The sequence below is a fragment of the Physella acuta genome, unplaced genomic scaffold (genome assembly GCF_028476545.2).
Source record: "Physella acuta isolate Inbredline_101_S28 unplaced genomic scaffold, ASM2847654v3 ptg000114l, whole genome shotgun sequence".
NCBI lineage: Eukaryota > Metazoa > Mollusca > Gastropoda > Physidae > Physella > Physella acuta.
The window spans coordinates 998,115-1,019,178 of record NW_026731634.1 but is presented as its reverse complement, the minus strand read 5'-3'; the positions used below and the strand labels follow the sequence as shown (position 1 = coordinate 1,019,178).

General features: G+C 37.4%; 1 pseudogene; it reads left to right on the top strand.

The window, feature by feature from the left end:
• Positions 1-5,586: 5,586 nt before the first annotated feature.
• On the top strand, positions 5,587-19,061 carry LOC131934606 (spliceosome RNA helicase Ddx39b-like; annotated as a pseudogene).
• Positions 19,062-21,064: the final 2,003 nt, after the last annotated feature.

Below are 21,064 nucleotides of genomic sequence, written 5' to 3'. Positions count from 1 at the left end.
CAAATTGTCTAATTTTGGATCCCTGATAAAAAGGGACAATAAACAGATGCAAAAAAGTAGGTTCTGTACCACATTACACTGTTCCATATTCTTGTGCCTCCCAACAATTTTACTCACAAAGTAATGTCTAACTTGGCAGTAACCCTTCTGTCGTTTACCCTCAGATCAAACCTCCAGTATAATTACAATTATCAACATTACAGCAAACAAAACACAAGTAAAAGTGAGTACTTCACTACCCGTAGTGTTTCTGCTACTTTGTTTTGTTAAGATTTGATACCAGTTACTATTTTCTGTGAGCTTACAATCATCCACCTCTAAATGGTGTCACCCGGTGCGGTCCGCACCCCCCACCCCGCCTCCGCTACGCCTCTGTGTAAAACTGTTGCCTAGTTTCGCACTGAAAGGGAGTTGTGGGTTAGTGGTCAATGGGTTTACCATTTTTGATAAGGTTGAGTCTAAATGTATTATTCCGTCATAGAGTCACACTATTCGATGGTAGAGTCACACTATTCGATGGTAGGGTCACACTATTCGATGGTAGAGTCACACTATTCGGTCAAAGAGTCACACTATTCGGTCAAAGAGTCACACTAATGGATGGTAGAGTCACACTATTCGACTGTAGAGTCACACTATTCGATGGTAGAGTCACACTATTCCGTCATAGAGTCACACTATTCGACGGTAGAGTCACACTATTCGGTCATAGAGTCACACTATTCGATGGTAGAGTCACACTATTCGGTCATAGAGTCACACTATTCCGTCATAGAGTCACACTATTCGGTCATAGAGTCACACTATTCGACGGTAGAGTCACACTATTCGGTCATAGAGTCACACTATTCGACGGTAGAGTCACACTATTCAGTCAAAGAGTCACACTATTCGGTCATAGAGTCACACTATTCGGTCATAGAGTCACACTATTCCGTCATAGAGTCACACTATTCGGTCATAGTCACACTATTCGACGGTAGAGTCACACTATTCGGTCATAGAGTCACACTATTCGACGGTAGAGTCACACTATTCGGTCAAAGAGTCACACTATTCGGTCATAGAGTCACACTATTCGGTCATAGAGTCACACTATTTCGTCATAGAGTCACACTATTCCGTCATAGAGTCACACTATTCGGTCATAGTCACACTATTCGACGGTAGAGTCACACTATTCGGTCATAGAGTCACACTATTCGACGGTAGAGTCACACTATTCGGTCAAAGAGTCACACTATTCTGTCATAGAGTCACACTATTCGGTCATAGAGTCACACTATTTCGTCATAGAGTCACACTATTCGGTCATAGAGTCACACTATTCGACGGTAGAGTCACACTATTCGGTCATAGAGTCACACTATTCGATGGTAGAGTCACACTATTCGGTCGAAGAGTCACACTATTCGATGGTAGTCACACTATTCGATGGTAGAGTCACACTATTCGATGGTACAGTCACACTATTCGGTCATAGAGTCACACTATTCGATGGTAGAGTCACACTATTCGGTCATAGAATCACACTATTCGATGGTAGAGTCACACTATTCGGTCAAAGAGTCACACTATTCGGTCATAGAGTCACACTATTCGATGGTAGAGTCACATTATTCGGTCATAGAGTCACACTATTCGGTCATAGAGTCACACTTTTCGCCAAAAAGTCACACTATTCGATGGTAGAGTCACACTATTCCGTCATAGAGTCACACTATTCCGTCATAGAGTCACACTATTCGGCCATAGAGTCACACTATTCTATGGTAGAGTCACACTATTCGGTCATAGAGTCACACTATTCTGTGGTAGAGTCACACTATTCGGTCATAGAGTCACACTATTCTATGGTAGAGTCACATTATTCTATGGTAGAGTCACACTATTCGGTCATAGAGTCACACTATTCGGTCATAGAGTTACACTATTCGATCATAGTGTCACACTATTCGGTCATAGAGTCACGTCTCTGTATGGTTGTAGAAGAAGGCTGCGTCGTTTTCAAATCGCGTTTATTTTACATTAAAGTCTCGTCATCCCACGCGTGAGTGCACGAACTCAGCGGGTGAGCACTGCATGAAATGTCCACGGGCAACGGGCTATCAAATGACCCCGCAATGAGGTGGAAACTTACAGAAACCCAGAGTTGGCGTTCGTTGGTAGGACCAAATCTGGGGATACGAAGGGACATTTTTACAGTTTGTGAGTCACTTTTATAAGGTTAGTGGGTCAAAAAGCCAGCGGGTCACTTGTAAAAAACTATTAGGTCACTTTTAAAAACTTAAAGGGTCACTGTTACGAAGCTAGTGGACCACAAAGTCAATGGGTCACTTCATTTACCTATTAGGTCACTTTTACAAAGATAAGGTGTAAATTTTCCGGATTGCAATACTCTGTATACTTTTAAAAACTTTGTCTTCTCATTATTTCTTCATTATAAATCCACCAATAATGTACCAGTTATCTCTAATTACCACACACACACACACACACACACACACACACACACACACACACACACACGAGCATACACACACAAGCATAAACACAAAAACACACGCTAACCGATCCACACTTACACCGATACACGAAAGTCAATGCACACACACACACACAAACACACACACACACATACACACACACACCGATTACAGACTCAAGCCTACAAATACATACACCCATATAAAGTCCTACACTATACTCCTTCACACCTCGAATGACTGTGTTGGCACATCAAAAACTGCTTTTAACCAATTAAAATCTTGTTTTAATACAAATCAAGGTTTCATTCTGTAGGTTGCATGAAAAGAATTTTCCAAAGATTACCAAGGGAAGCTATCCAAAATAACATATGGGATTCACGATCATGGTTATATCCCTTGTTTAGATTTAATGTCTCTAAAATATTCATTTATAAACAATCGTATAATTAACAGGAATGGTTTCCCATAGTTCCCTTTCTGATGCTTTTGTCCAATCAGCTAGAGCTTAATTATCAAAGGCATCAGTGCTATATTTAGAACAGAATTTTGAGGTACAGGGTGCGTTACAATGTTTTGGTCGCAATGATTACTAATGTTTACATAATGTTAACCACTGCTTACACAATGTTTACCAATACTTGAACAATGTTTACCAATACTTACACATTGTTTACCCATGCTGACACAATGTTTACTATTATTTAAACAATGTTTACTCATGCTTACACAACGTTTACTAATGCTTACACAATGTTTACTCATATTTAAACAATGTTTATCCATGCTTACACAATGCTTACCAATGCTTACACAATGTGTACCAAATCCTTACACAACGTTTACCCATGCTAACTAAATGTTTACCCAATGCTTCCACAATGTTTACTAATGCTTACACAATGTTTACCAATACTGACACAATGTTTACCCATACTAACACAATGTTTATTCATACTTACACAATTTTACCAAATGCTTACACAATGTTTACCAAATGCTTACCAAGTGTTTACCAAATGCTTACACAATGTTAATCCATTCTTACACAATTTTTACCAAATGCTTACACAATGTTTACCAAATGCTTACCAAGTGTTTACCAAATGCTTACACAATGTTAATCCACACTTACATAATGTTTATCCACACAATATAATAGACATTAAAGATCAATTTTAGGAACCTGCACAATAAACGCATTACATCAATAGAATGGGTAATAGCATCCAGACCGGTCTTTAACACAACAACTGTTTCACGAAATACAAAGTCAAATCAAAATGGCAAAATAACATGTCAAACATGTAAACAAAACATACAGAAAACTGAGAAACACATTTATTTAGAGTGTAAGTTAGTACAGAAAGCAACGCAAACACTTGCGAAAATATTAAAAACCACCAAACAAACAGCCACAACAACAACAAAATTGACAAAACCTCAACCGTCCGACACAACCTAAACATAAACTACAAATACAAAACACTAAATATCGTAATCGTAATCGTCGGGACAAGACAAGCTTGTCAGCTCTGTTCTTCCCCTCAACACTGGACGAACCATTGCCAACTAGACACACCACAGCAGGAATTACCGACAACACTATCACACGAAGTCACAGTACCCTCTACAACAAGATACATCAGCAGTACGCTACCAACAGAATCCCACACCAGCAAACGGATCATCAATTCAGAAATGACAACATTAACAAAACCGATAAACAACAACGTGCAACTATTAGAAAACGCCAGCAGTAAAATAAACACTGACTCAGCAACACCTCCCAACTCTTCAGAAACTTACAAATCCCAAGCTATAAAACCACAGGCAAACATGGATACAGACATAACACCATTTAAAAGGAGACCAAAATGTTGAATCGTCTTTAACAATAGCATGTAGTAAAATGTAAATAAACAAACGATAATCCCATTTGCTAGTGTAGAAAATAAATGAACTGTAAAGCAGTAAATATGAGGGACTTGTACGCACATGCCTTGTGATTTCGGAAATGTAAATTTGGGTACTAATGCAGATGACTTAATCTCGCCTACGATAGGGCAATGAGTTACCTCCAAATTCGCTATTTATAAATAAAACAAGGGAGGCAATTTACGACTCAAACGCTACAATTTAAAAAGAAAACACGAACGCAATTATATAATGCTACGTAAAATTTTTATTTTAAGACTAAACATCATAATGTTTATTTTATTATATGTTGTAACCAAATACTATTTTTTATAATAAATAGCTTATATTACTGGAGTAGTTTAAAGTTAAAACACATTAACGTTAAGTAAAGAATGGTCTGCTCATTCTGATCAAATTACATACAATAGTTTCATTGTAAAAACACTTAAATGTTCATTAAATTTTGGATCCCTGTTAAAAAGGGACAACAAATAAATGCAAACACAGGGTGACATTTTCAATACAAAGAAAGAGGTCTATGCCAGGGGTCGGCAACCTTTTGAAGCGGAAGAGCCAAAAGTTACAATTTTCAAAATTTCCCTGGTTTTAAAGAGCCACTAACATTTTTTTATTTCAAGTATTTTATTTTTTGATTAAGATTATTAGTATTTGTGCAAGGAGCTGGAGAGCCGCATCTTGACATCAAAAGAGCCGCATGCGGCTCGCGAGCGGCAGGTTGCCGACCCCTGGCTATGCTGTCAATGATGAGCGCAAAAAAGACCAGGCTAATGTTGATCGTCAAATTTTGGAAGTGATTCGTAAAAACCCTGAAAAGAAGCTCTTGTTTGGATACCTAGGCGCTATGTTTTCATTGTCAAACAACCAGTTTCCCCACAAGATGGTGTTTTAATTGGATTTGGCTTATAGAGAAAAAAATACACATTAAAATTTGTGAATAAAAAAAATGCAAAAAATTTTCGAATCTGTTCAAAATTACACTGTTCCATATTCTAGTGCACAACAATTTTACTCCCAAAGTAACGTCTAACTTGGCAGTAACCCTTCTGTCGTTTAACTCCTGGTCAAACCTCCAATAAAATTACAGCTTAATTTTTTTTTTATTTTTTTTTTTGACTTAAGAAGACGCTTTCATGTCCGAGGTGGATCATTTAAATTTAAAATGGCTGATTATAGTTTAATCCTTGATTATGATGATGAAGAAAATGAACCAACTGTAGATGCAGCAGGTGGCGATGTTCCCGTTAAGAAAAATGTTAAATGAACTTATGTTTCAATTCACAGCTCAGGATTTAGGGATTTTCTTTTGAAACCTGAATTACTGAGAGCCATAGTTGATTGTGGATTTGAGCATCCTTCCAAACTGCAACATGAGTGCATACTACAGGCGATCTTATCTATGGATGTCTTGTGTCCATAGCAGGTAGCGGCACTTAGTGGTGTCACCCCCCAGAGGCGTAGCGACCCTTCAAACCTTCGATTTGCACCTCTTAAAACACTATTTTACACTCGAATTAATCACTTAATTAAGTGGTATTATCATTTATCTCTGTATATTTTGCTATTTCTTGCCTTAATGTCACCCCCCTAAATGGTGTCACCCGGTGCGGTCCGCACACCCCCCCCCCCTCGCTACGCCTCTGGCAGGTAGTACAATGTAAATAAACAAACGATAATCCCATCTGCTGATGTCTAACATAATTGAACTGTTAAAAGCAAACAATATTAGGGACTTGTACACATAAACGTCGCGAGGGTGAGGGGGTGGGGGGGGGGGGGGCGGCCCGTGCGGACCTCACCGCGTGACACCAAGGCAAAAATAGCTATTTATATTAAAAAAGATGATTAATTATAGTTTAAAAGTCTTTTAGTTAAAAGCAAAATTGACAAATCACGTCACAAATGTGTGTGTGTGTAAAAACATTATTACATCCAGCTCTATAATTATATAACCGACTATAGAATAAGATCGTTAGTATTATCTGGGCACAGTTTTAAGCTATCACTTGGTGGAGGGGAGAGGGTTACGCAAACTAATATTTTCCGGAGGGAAAAACTTTTTCTTGAGAATTGTAATAACGGACACGTCAACCACGTCGGGGGTGGGGGTGTGGGCGGGAGGGGGGGGGGGGGGTGACACCAAATACAATAATTGAATACATATACAATGATTTTTCCGCTTGAATTAATAACTGTTAGAATTAGGCCCATGAATGCTTTTCTATGTGGATCAATATAATCTTTGCAAAAATTGACGCACTTCGACAAAACGTTAGGGCGTGACACCAAATACAGCAGACACTGTAGCGAATTGGGGTGAAACCACATCGGAAATATACTAATCTACATATCATTCGATCAAGCTAATTATCAGCGTGTGTGTCTGTGTGAGAAAGTGTTTGAGTGTGTATGTGTCTGTGTGTCTGTGTGTGTGTTTGTGTGTGTGTGTAATTGTGTAGAGGAGGCTGGCTGACACCCGAACGAAAATAATTGTACCTTTGATTGTGCTTAAATAGTTGATTTGTTATTTATGATGTTTGATATGTTTAATGGGTTATTTTTCAATTCCTATTAAAAAGTGTGTTATATGTGGCTAAAATCAATGTATATCTTTTTCACGGATTTTCATCATTGTCATTACCATTTTTCAATATGTAATTAGTTAAATAAAAACATTTTGGTTTTCAAAATTACTATTTAAAAGTTTATGCTACAAAATAACACAACTTTTGAAATGTATTAATCCATTGTCAATAAATTAAATTAAATAAAAGTGAGAGACAAAAATAAATAATGGAAACTATAACCAATAAAAAGAGAGCAACAGGAAAATAGAACTTGTAGGCTTGCCACATCGACCCATGTTGACTCTTTCGTCAGCTGAACGTTTAAAAAAAATCATTGACGCCTTTAATCAGTTTGGTCATTTAATGTTGTATAATTTGCAATGGAATATGTTAAAAGATAATAATTTGATTTCAAATTTAGTATATTCATACGAGCTAAAGAGCTTCTAGCGGATTCAAAAGTTGTAAAAAAAAGTAATTAGTCTTTATGTTATTCATTTTCAGTCCGAAATGCGTAGTTTAAAAAAAAATTAAATTGATCCAGAAAAAAAGATATTTAAATGCCTATACACATGCGTATACGCAGAATCAGGGACGATGTGGCCTCGTGGTAGAGAGCTCGAGTTCGAATACCTTCTGATGCGGAGGGCTCTGAAACAGATGAACTCTACTTCATCTGCCCCATTTGTCTTGGACACGAACGCAAAATGATGATGATGATGATACACAGAGTTACAAATATATGTGGCATATATATATATATATATATATATATATATATATATATATATATATATGTATATATATATATGTATATATATATATATATATATATATATATATATATATATATATATAAATGTATATATATATATATATATATATATATATATATATATATATATATATATATAGGCCTATATATAGATATTTTAGGGGGGGGAGGGGTTTACACCAATCGTTCCCGCACCGGGTCATACCCGACCTATCGACGCCACTGCTTGTACAGAAATGCCTTGTAAGTGAATTCGGAAATGTAAATTTGGGTATCAATACAGATGATTTAATCTCGCGTTTGATAGGGCAATGAGTTACCTCCAATTCGCTATTTATAAATAAAACAAGGGAGACAACTTTAGATTAAAATGCTACAAATTAAAAAAAAACATGAACGCAATTAAATAACGCAACTTAATATATTTATTTTCAAACAAAACATAATGTTGTTTACTTTATTACCTACTCTAACCATATACTAATTTTAAAAATAATTAGCTCAAAATATTGATGTGGTTTAAAGTTAAACACATTAGCTTTACGTAAACAATAGTCTGGTCATTAAGATCAAATTTTTAATACACGCACCTTAATTTTCCTCAAATTGTCAAATTTTGGATCCCTGATAAAAAGGGACAATAAACAGATGCAAAAAAGTAGGTTCTGTACCACATTACACTGTTCCATATTCTTGTGCCTCCCAACAATTTTACTCACAAAGTAATGTCTAACTTGGCAGTAACCCTTCTGTCGTTTACCCTCAGATCAAACCTCCAGTATAATTACAATTATCAACATTACAGCAAACAAAACACAAGTAAAAGTGAGTACTTCACTACCCGTAGTGTTTCTGCTACTTTGTTTTGTTAAGATTTGATACCAGTTACTATTTTCTGTGAGCTTACAATCATCCAAGGCACCTCTAAATGGTGTCACCCGGTGCGGTCCGCACCCCCCACCCCGCCTCCGCTACGCCTCTGTGTAAAACTGTTGCCTAGTTTCGCACTGAAAGGGAGTTGTGGGTTAGTGGTCAATGGGTTTACCATTTTTGATAAGGTTGAGTCTAAATGTATTATTCCGTCATAGAGTCACACTATTCGATGGTAGAGTCACACTATTCGATGGTAGGGTCACACTATTCGATGGTAGAGACACTATTCGGTCAAAGAGTCACACTATTCGGTCAAAGAGTCACACTAATGGATGGTAGAGTCACACTATTCGACTGTAGAGTCACACTATTCGATGGTAGAGTCACACTATTCCGTCATAGAGTCACACTATTCGACGGTAGAGTCACACTATTCGGTCATAGAGTAACACTATTCGATGGTAGAGTCACACTATTCGGTCATAGAGTCACACTATTCCGTCATAGAGTCACACTATTCGGTCATAGAGTCACACTATTCGACGGTAGAGTCACACTATTCGGTCATAGAGTCACACTATTCGACGGTAGAGTCACATTATTCGGTCAAAGAGTCACACTATTCCGTCATAGAGTCACACTATTCGGTCATAGTCACACTATTCGACGGTAGAGTCACACTATTCGGTCATAGAGTCACACTATTCGACGGTAGAGTCACACTATTCGGTCAAAGAGTCACACTATTCGGTCATAGAGTCACACTATTCGGTCATAGAGTCACACTATTTCGTCATAGAGTCACACTATTCCGTCATAGAGTCACACTATTCGGTCATAGTCACACTATTCGACGGTAGAGTCACACTATTCGGTCATAGAGTCACACTATTCGATGGTAGAGTCACACTATTCGGTCGAAGAGTCACACTATTCGATGGTAGTCACACTATTCGATGGTAGAGTCACACTATTCGATGGTAGAGTCACACTATTCGGTCATAGAGTCACACTATTCGATGGTAGAGTCACACTATTCGGTCATAGAATCACACTATTCGACGGTAGAGTCACACTATTCGATGGTAGAGTCACACTATTCGGTCAAAGAGTCACACTATTCGGTCATAGAGTCACACTTTTCGCCAAAAAGTCACACTATTCGATGGTAGAGTCACACTATTCCGTCATAGAGTCACACTATTCCGTCATAGAGTCACACTATTCGGCCATAGAGTCACACTATTCTATGGTAGAGTCACACTATTCGGTCATAGAGTCACACTATTCTATGGTAGAGTCACACTATTCGGTCATAGAGTCACACTATTCTATGGTAGAGTCACATTATTCTATGGTAGAGTCACACTATTCGGTCATAGAGTCACACTATTCGGTCATAGAGTTACACTATTCGATCATAGTGTCACACTATTCGGCCATAGAGTCACGTCTCTATATGGTTATAAAAGAAGGCTGCGTCGTTTTCAAATCGCGTTTATTTTACATTAAAGTCTCGTCATCCCACGCGTGAGTGCACGAACTCAGCGGGTGAGCACTGCATGAAATGTCCACGGGCAACGGGCTATCAAATGACCCCGCAATGAGGTGGAAACTTACAGAAACCCAGAGTTGGCGTTCGTTGGTAGGACCAAATCTGGGGATACGAAGGGACATTTTTACAGTTTGTGAGTCACTTTTATAAGGTTAGTGGGTCAAAAAGCCAGTGGGTCACTTGTAAAAAACTATTAGGTCACTTTTAAAAACTTAAAGGGTCAGTTTTACGAAGCTAGTGGACCACAAATTCAATGGGTCACTTTATTTACCTATTAGGTCTCTTTTACAAAGATAAGGTGTAAATTTTCCGGATTGCAATATTCTGTATACTTTTAAAAACTTTGTCTTCTCATTATTTCTTCATTTTAAATCCACCAATAATTTACCAATGATCTCTAATTACCACACACAGACACACACACACACACGAGCATACACACACAAGCATACACACAAAAACACACGCTAACCGATCCACACTTACACCGATACACGAAAGTCAATGCACACACATACACACACATACACACACACACCGATTACAGACACAAGCCCACAAATACATACACCCATATAAAGTCCTACACTATACTCCTTCACACCTCGAATGACTGTGTTGGCACATCAAAAAACTGCTTTTAACCAATTAAAATCTTGTTTTAATACAAATCAAGGTTTCATTCTGTAGGATGCATGAAAAGAATTTTCCAAAGATTACCAAGGGAAGCTATCCAAACAAATATATGGGATTCACGATTATGGTTATATCCCTTGTTCAGATTTAATGGCTTTAAAATATTCATTTATAAACAATCTTATAATTAAAAGGAATGTTTCCCACAGTTCCCTTTCTGATGTATTGTCCAATCAGCAAGAGCTTAATTATCAAAGGCATCAGTGCTATATTTAGAACAGTATTGGTCGCAATGAGTACTAATGTTTACATAATGATTTCCACTGCTAACACAATGTTTACCCATGCTTACACAATGTTTACCCATGCTTACACAATGTTTACCGATCCTAACACAATGTTTACCCATACTTACACAAGGTTTACCCATTCTTACACAATGTTAACCGATGCTAACACAATGTTTACCAAATGCTAACGCAATGTTTACCAAATGCTAACACAATGTTTATACACACAATATAATATACGTCAAAGATCAATTTAGAAACCTGCACAATAAACGCATTACACCAAAAGAATGGGAAATTGCATACAGACTGATCTTTAACACAACACCAGTTGCACGAAATACAAAGTCAAATTAAAATGTCAAAAATAACATGTTAAACATGTAAACAAAACATACAGGAAACTGAGAAACACATTTATTTAGAGTGTAAATTAGTACATAAAGCAACGCAAACACGTGCGAAAATATAAAAAACCACCAATCAAACAGCCTTAACAACAAAAAAATGGACAAACCCTAAACCGTCCCACATAACCTAAACATAAACTACAAATACAAAACACTAAATATCGTAATCGTAATCGACGGGACAAGACAAGCGTGTCAGCTCTGTTCTGCCCCCTCAACACTGGACGAACCATTGCCAACTAGACACACCACAGCAGGAGTTACCGACAACACTATCACACGAAGTCACAGTACCCTCTACAACAAGTTACAGCAGCAGTACGCCACCAACAGAATCCCGCACCAGCAAACGGATCATCAATTCAGAAACGACTACAGTAACAACCCCGATAAACAACATGCAACTATTAGAAAACGAAATAAACATTGAGTCAGCAACACCTGTAGTCAAAGCAAATACAAACCATTTGTCTGAAGCAATAAAGGCAACTCCCAATTCTTCAGAAACTTACAAATCCCAAGCTATAAAACCACAGGCAAACATGGATACAGACATAACACCATTTAAAAGGAGACCACAATGTTGAACCGTTTTTAACAATAGCATGTAGTAAAATGTAAATAAACAAACGATAATCCCATTTGCTAGTGTAGAAAATAAATGAACTGTTAAAAGCAGTAAATATGAGGGACTCGTACACAATTGCCTTGTGATTTCGGAAATGTAAAATTGGGTACTAATGCAGATGATTTAAGCTCGCGTTTGATAGGGCAATGAGTTACCTCCAATTCGCTATTCATAAATAGAACAAGGGAGACAATTTTAGATTAAAATGCTACAAATTAAAAAAAAACAACATGAACGAAATTAAATAACGCAACTTAATATATTTATTTTCAAACAAAACATAATGTTGTTTACTTTGTTACCTACTCTAACCATATACTAATTTTAAAAATAAGTAGCTTAAACTATTGGTGTGGTTTAAAGTTAAACACTTTAGCTTTACGTAAAGAATAGCCTGGTCATTACGATCAAATTACTTTGATGCACGTTCCTGATAGTTTTCCATAAAGTCAAATTTTGGATCCCTGATAAAAAGGGACAATAAACAGATGCAAAAAAGTAGGTGCTGTACCACATTACACACTGTTCCATAATATTGTGCCTTCCCAACAATTTTACCCCCAAAGTAAAGTCTAACTTGGCAGTAAGCTCTCTGCCGTTTACCAAGATTAAACCTCCAGTATATTACTTTTATCAACATCACAGTAAACAAAACACAAGTAAATGCGGGTACTTCACTACCCGTCGTGTTTCTGCTACTTTGTTTCGTTTAGATTTGATACCAGTTACTATTTTCTGTGAGCTGACAATCATCCAATGCTAAATTGATATTTTCTAATTTGTCTGCACCTCAACTATTTTTAGGGCATTGAACTAATAGAGAAAGTTTTATATTGAGAATTATTCGGTGAGGGAAGGGAAGTTTATTCTTCTCGCTTCCGGTTTCACTTTGACGAGCCATTTCAGACATTCTATATGATGTGCGTGTGTACGTGAGTGTGTGCGTCCGTGCATGCGTGCGCTCGTGTATATGATTTCGCGCGATTGTGCGGGTGTGTTGATGAAGATTTTCCCGTATAGATAACCGAGGTCTCTCTAATCCATCTATTACACGATGAATAACTTTTATTTCAGAAACCCTAGATCACTATGTTAAATCGTCTTAACAAGTGCATGTTACGCAATGTAAATAGACGCACGATAATCCCATCTGCTAATGTGGAAAATAAATGAACTGTTTAAAGCAGAAAATATGAGGGACTTATACACATGCCTTGAAAGTGATTTCGCAAAGGTAAATTGGGTACAAATGTGGATGATTTAATCTCGCGTTTACCAGAGCAATAATTTAGGCTACAATTTAAAACCATTAGGCCTAACGCAATCATAGACAACGTTAGTTGAAATCTATATGTTTAGAGCAAATGTTTTCTTATTTAATTTATTGACAGTTGTATTCAAATACTACATTTTTGTAAATATTAGTTTAAAATTCTGAAGTAGTTTAAAATCAAAAGCATTAGCTTTATATAAAAAAAAGTGTTTTGTCATTAAATCCAATTACTATCAAACACGACAGGTGCATCTACATTGAAATAAGTAAAATGTTGGATCCCTTTGAAAAATGGACCGTAAACAAATTACAAAAACAAAACACTAAATATTCTTCTCGTAATCGCCAGGAGAAAACCTGCGTATCAGCTCTGTTCTTCCCCTCAACACTGGATGAACCATTGCCAACTAGACACACCACAGCAGGAGTTACCGACAACACTATCACACGAAGTCACAGTACCCTCTACAATAAGTTACGGCAGCAGTACGCTACCAACACAATCCCTCACCAGCAAAGGCTCGTAATTTTTTGTGACGATGTGTGATGAGAGGGAAGGGGGTCAGAAATAGTAACTTCACAGTTTTGCATTTTATATAAGTTATGTTAGAAAATTAATTTTAGCTGTCATTTTATGTCTAGAAAAACTGTTTTAATAAAGTGTTAAAAAATGGATTAAAATGGAGCACAGTCAATATTTTAGACAAAAATTAATGTTAAAACAAATTCAATGTTGATGTTGCATGGGGGTGGAGGAGGGTTGTAGGCTGAAGACTGACGTCATTTAAGGAGATTCAGGTGTTTGTGACGATGTGTGACGGAGGGAGGGGTGTAGGGGGGGGGGGATTGTCGAAGATTCACCATACTCTCTTCGGTCGTAGAGTTACGTCTCCATTAAGTCGTGGAGTCACACACTACTCGATGGTAGAGTGACACTATTCGGTCATAGAGTCGCGTCTCTGTATGATTGTAAAAAAAGGCTGCGTCGTTTTCAAATCGCGTTGTTTTTTTACATTAAAGTCACGTCATCCCACGCGTGAGTGCACGAACTCAGCGGGTGAGCACTGCATGAAACGTGCACGAGCAACGACGTATCAAATGATCCCGCAATGAGGTGGAAACTTACAGAAACCCGGAGTTAGCGTTGGTTGGTCGGACAATATCTGGGGATATGACGGGTCACTTTTACAGAGCTGGTGGGTCACTTCTACAATGCTATTAGGTCACATAGCCAGTGGGTCACTTCAAAAAAACTATTAGGTCACTTTTAAAAACTTAAAGGGTCACTTTTACGAAACTAGTGGACCACAAAGCCAGTGGGTCATTTCAATATACCTATTAGGTCACTTTCACAAAGAATAAGGTGTAAATTTTCCGGATTGCAATACTCTGTAAACTTTTAAAAACTTTGTCTTCTCATTATTTCTTCATTATAAATCCACTAATAATTTACCAGTTATCTCTAATTACCACACACACACACACACACACACACACAAACACACGAGCATACACACACAAGCATACCCACAAAAACACACGCTAACCGATCCACACTTACACCGATACACGAAAGTCAATGCACACACACACACACAAACACACACACATACACACACACACACACACCAATTACATACTCAAGCCCACAAATACATACACCCATATAAAGTCCTACACTATACTCCTTCCCACCTCGAATGACTGTTGGCACATTAAAAATATGCTTTTAACCAATTAAAATCTTGTTTTAATACAACTCAAGGTTTCATTCTGTAGGTTGCATGAAATGAATTTTCCAAAGATTACCAAGGGAAGCTATCCAAAAAAATATATGTGATTCAAGATCATGGTTATATCCCTTGTTTAGATTTATTGTTTTTAAAATATTCATTTTTTAAACAATCTTATAATTAACAGGAATGTTTCCCACAGTTCCCTTTCTGATGCTTTTGTCCAATCAGCAAGAGCTTAATTATAAAAGGCATCAGTGCTATATTTAGAACAGTATTGTGAGGTACAGGGTGCGTTACAATGTTATGGTCGCAATGATTACATAATGATTACACAATGTTTACCCATGATTACACAACGTTTACCCATATTTAAACAGTGTTTATCCATGCTTTCACAATGCTTAACAATGCTTACACAATGTGTACCAATGCTTACACAACGTTTACCCATGCTTACACAACGTTTACCCATGTTAACTAAATGTTTATCCATTCTTACACAATTTTTACCAAAGCTAACACAATGTTTACCAAATGCTACACAATGTTAACCCATACTTACATAATGTTTATCCATACAATGCAATAGACCAGGGGTCTCCAAATGCGGCCCGCTATGTCCTCTCATCCGGCCCGCGGAGATCTTTTTGTCCACAAAAAAGACGTTAGTTGGGTGATGGCTGAGGAACTTTGCCCAGAAAAATCAAAGACATGCCTGGTAGAAACTGGCCCCCGAACTGAAATTTAATAGTCAATGCGGCCCTCGGACTGAAAAGTTTGGAGACCCCTGCAATAGACAATAAAGATCAATTTAGACACCTGCACAATAAACGCATTACATTAATCGAATGGGTAATAGAATACAGACTGGTCTTTAACACAACACCAGTTTCACGAAATACAAAGTCAAATCAAAATGGCAAACATGTAAACAAACATGTAAACAAAACATACAGAAAACTGAGAAACACATTTATTTAGAGTGTAAGTTAGTACATAAGGCAACGCAAACACTTGCGAAAATATTAAAAACCACCAATCAATCAGCCACAACAACAAAAAAAATCGACAAACCCTCAACTGTCCGATAAGAAGAATATAGAGAGAGTTAGAAAAAATGAAGAAAATGCAGCATCAGAAGAAAAGGAGAAACAAAGGCGAATTGCACTTGCTGAACAAGAAGCTCGAACAGCTTTACTCAGAGCTAAAAATCAAAGCAAATCCAAAGATCTGAACTGCAAGAGCTTAGATATTCATAATTCAACCACAAGTTCTGAGGTTGCCAGTAAAAGTAGTTCTAGAGGTGAAAGTGGGATTATACCTAAAGAGCACATCAATTTTTTTAAGGAAATTGAAGATGGGCTCATAAAACAAGGCAGCAACAAAGATAATGAAGCTGAAAAGAAAAACGAAAAAGATCAATTTGAGAAAAAATTGGGCTTCTTACATATTTAGGCCAAAGTGCACAAGAAAGTAAAGGATCACCTTGGGATCTCCATCATTCAGTTAAAAAGAGAAGAAATGAAAGTAGTTCAGTCTAAGAAGAATCAGAGGCAGAATCGCAGAAAGATTGTCAAAAGCTCATAAATTATATGGATCCATTAGTTCAGATGAACCAATACATTAAGAAAAAAAAACGCAGTAAAGAAAAAACCACTAAAAAAGAAGCCCAAAGGAAACACAGTGATAACAAGCAAGAAACTTCAAAGATTAGTTAAAAAAAAAACTATTGAGCAAATGAGACAAGAAAGAATACTACGTGAAACACATGAAAAATTAAGAGCTCAGGCTATTTTATCACCACAAATCGCGAAACAGGATGCAAAATGTTGTGAAAATAACATCGAAGTTAAAAGATCTAATAAGAGAAAATACAATTCACAGTATAACCCAGAACTATTTTAAACTATATTTTATTTTTGTCTCAATTTGTATGGCTGTTATTAAACTTCAAAAAAAAAAAACTTATTTAGCTTAAACCAAACAATCCCCACCCCCTTCAACCCATGCCGCTATGACCCCGCCCACGCCACAGATACAGTGCAACATTCTGACATAATGGAACAGTTTTTTTTTTTGTAAATATTATTATCGTATTAATTTTTTATGCTGTCAGTCAGTTCAAGTTCCTTTATTTTATACATTTGTTGTTTGTACATGTATCACTTTTTTTAAATTTTGCGAGGCATTTGAGATGTACATTACTAAGCAGAATACCCTTTAAAATTTATTATGTGAGTATGGGGGATTCTTTCCCTTTTTTTTTGGAAGTGATCAAAAAGTTAAACTGTAATCTGGAAATGCTGTTTTCTTAGTAAATTGTGGTCATTTGTTATATTTAACCGGTTATAATAAAATTGTTCCCCTTTTGATTATTCTTTCGTTTTGTACATATCAATTTAAATCCAACATAAAATTTGCCATTATGTAAAGTATTATCAACCCAACAGTGTAAAATATGTTGTAATTTGTTTTATGGTAAATAAAAGTTTTAAAAAAAAAGCTTAACGACGGTGGTTTTTTTTTTTTTTTTTTTTTTTTTGTGACTTAAGAAGACGCTTTCATCCCCGAGGTGGATTATTTATATTTAAAATGGTGGTAGATAGTGTAATCCTTGATTGTGATGATGAAGAAAATGAACCAACTGTAGATGCAGCAGGTGACGATGGTCCCCTTTAAGAAATATGTTAAATGAACTTATGTTTCAATTCACAGCTCAGGATTTAGGGATTTTCTTTTGAAACCTGAATTACTGAGATTGTTGATTGTGGATTTGAGCATCCTTCCGAACTGGAACATGAGTGCATACCACGGGCGATCTTATCTATGGATGTCTTGTGTCAGGCCAAATCTGGCATGGGTAAAACTGCTGTGTTTGTACTTGCAACACTGCAGCGGCTAGAGCCTGTTGATAGACAGGTTTCAGTTTTAGAGTTGGCACACACGAGAGAGCTTGCTTTTCAAATCAGTAAAGAATATGAGAGATTCAGCAAGTACAACAATAATGTAAAGATTGCAGTATTCTTTGGTGGTATGAATATTAAGAAAGATGAAGGGGTTCTAAAAAAAGAATTGCCCTCACATTGTAGTTGGAACACCTGGTCGTATTCTTGCCCTAACTCGGTCTAAAGTCTTGGCTCTAAAAAATATCAAGCACTTCATTCTTGATGAGTGTGACAAGATGCTGGCAGAAATTGGTATTCGCAGAGACGTTCAAGAAATATTCCGCATGACACCCCATGAGAAGCAAGTGATGATGTTCAGTGCCACAGTAAGCAAGGATATCCGCCCAGTTTGCAAGAGGTTCATGCAAGATCCCATGGAAGTATATGTTGATGATGACTGAAAGCTAACACTACATGGTTTGCAACAACACTATGCCAAGTTAAAAGACAATGAGAAAAACAGAAAACTTTTTGAACGTCTTGATGTGTTGGGGTTTAATCAGGTCATAATTTTTGTCAAGAGCATCGAACGCTGTTTGGCTTTAGCCCAACTTCTGCAAAAACAGAATTTTCCAGCAATAGCCATACATCGAGCCATGACACAGTAAGAAAGATTTCCCGCTACCAATCATTTAAAGATTTCCAGAAAAAAAGGATCTTAGTTGCAACTGATTTGTTTGGGAGAGGCGTGTGTAATGAAAGAGTCAACTTTGTTTTCAAATATGATTTGCCAAAAAAACTCTAATACTTATCTTCACAAGGTAGCCAAGGCTGGTCGCTTTGGAACTAAGGGGCTTGCTATTACATTCGTTTCTCATGAAAATGATGCTAAGATATTAAATAAAGTACAAGAACGATTTGAGGTCAACATCACAGAACTGCCAGATGAAATAGACATGTCCTCATACATTGAAGGTCGTTAATGAAGAGGATTCTGATGGGATCAATTCTGGGTAATTTGTTTTAATATTTTAATCTAAATAAATTATTTAATTTTTAAAAAAAAACGGTCGTTTTTTGTGATATCGTGATTTCTGTAACTAACATGGCGAACATAAAAACAGCTTTAAATTTGGGGGAAACAGAACTACAGGACAATCAGTCCGAACTCAAAATATTATGACTGCCATGTCTATTTCGAATATTATCAAAAGCAGCTTGGTTAGCTGGTTACAGCAACTCTTCTAGGAGAGACAACTCCAAAATCAAACAACTGCTGCCTTGTAGTTTGTTCTTGGTTGGACAAAGGCTATGGAAGCAAATCCAAAAAGAAAAGCAGGCTGAAATCGGAGTCAATGGCCTCAATGGCGCATAACCAGTTGACACGTAATCCTTAATTGTGTTGATAAGGCTCGATCCCTCCCAACACTAAAAGTTAAGATCGAAGAAAAAGAAGAAGAAGCTTGGGTCTAGTTGGACTAGATAAAATGGGCTACAGGACATTACCCCCCTGGATATTTCCCCCCGGACATTCCCCCCCCCCGTATTTACCCCCCGGAGCTATTACCCCCCTGTCAATTACCCCCCCCTGGGAATTACCCCCCCCCCCCCCCCTCTCAAGTTAAAATCCTAACTCTAACTAAAATTTTATACCTATATACTACTTTAATCCAAACCTTAAGAAAAAGACCAATACCTAAGCATCCTCCTTAGCCTAAAACTTCACACAAAACCAAAACCAAAGCTAGACACAACCCTAACCCTAAAGCTAGCTCTAACCCTAACCCTAACCCTAGCCCTAAAACCTAACCCTAACCCTAACCCTAACCCTAACCCTAGCCATAGCCCTAACCCTAACCCTAACCCTAGCCCTAGCCCTAAACCTAAACCTAGCCCTAACCCTAACCCTAACCCTAAAACCTAACCCTAAAACCTAACCCTAAAACCTAACCCTAAAACCTAACCCTAACACTAACCCTAACCCTAACCCCTAACCCTAGCCCTAGCCCTAACCCTAACCCTAACCCTAGCCCTAGCCCTAGCCCTAGCCCTAGCCCTAACCCCTAACCCTAACCCTAGCCCTTGCCCTAAACCTAGCCCTAAACCTAGCCCTAAACCTAGCCCTAACCCTAACTCTAACCCTGTCCGGGGGGGGTAATGTCCTACTGGGCGGGGGGTAATTGACAAGGGGGGTAATTACTCTAGGGGTAATGTCGGGGGGGGGGGAAATATCCGGGGGGTAATTGACAGCTAAGTAATTTAACGAAAATCTAGCCTATGTCTTGATTGAAAAGATGGTTCTTTTCTAGAAAAAAAATATTTATTTGTTGAATACTTAACAAGCGGTAAATTCCTTATTTACGAAAAATATGAAAAAAAAATCGTTATGAAACCAATGCTTCTATTCAATCACTTTAGCATTAACATAAACAAAATGAAGGTTGTTTTGCACTGAGAGATTTGAGCTGTTCAAAACAAATGCAAGTACTCTGACTTACATAGTAGATCCTCTCAACACAAATTCAAATGAGAGTATTTTGTATATATATATATATATATATATATATATATATATATATATATATATATATATATATATATATATATATATATATATATATATATATATATATATATATATATATATATAGGTGCCCTGTCAAAACGGCCCGGGACAAATCGGCCCCGTCAAGACGGCCCCGTTAATTTAACCCCGTCAAATCGACCCCCGACATAACGACCCAGTCAAAATAGCCCCGTCAAAAGGGCCCCGACTTATTGGCTACCGTCAAATGGGCTCCCGTCATATTAACTTGCGACATATAGGCTCCCGACAAATGGACTACCGACATATTAACCCCTGACAAATAGGCTCAGGACATATTGGCTCCCGACAAAGCGGCTCCCGACATATTGGCTCCCGACATAAGGGCTCAAGACAAATGGGCTCTACAAAACGTAGAGAAAGTAAACAAAACACATAAATACAAAGAAAACATTTTATTAAAAAAT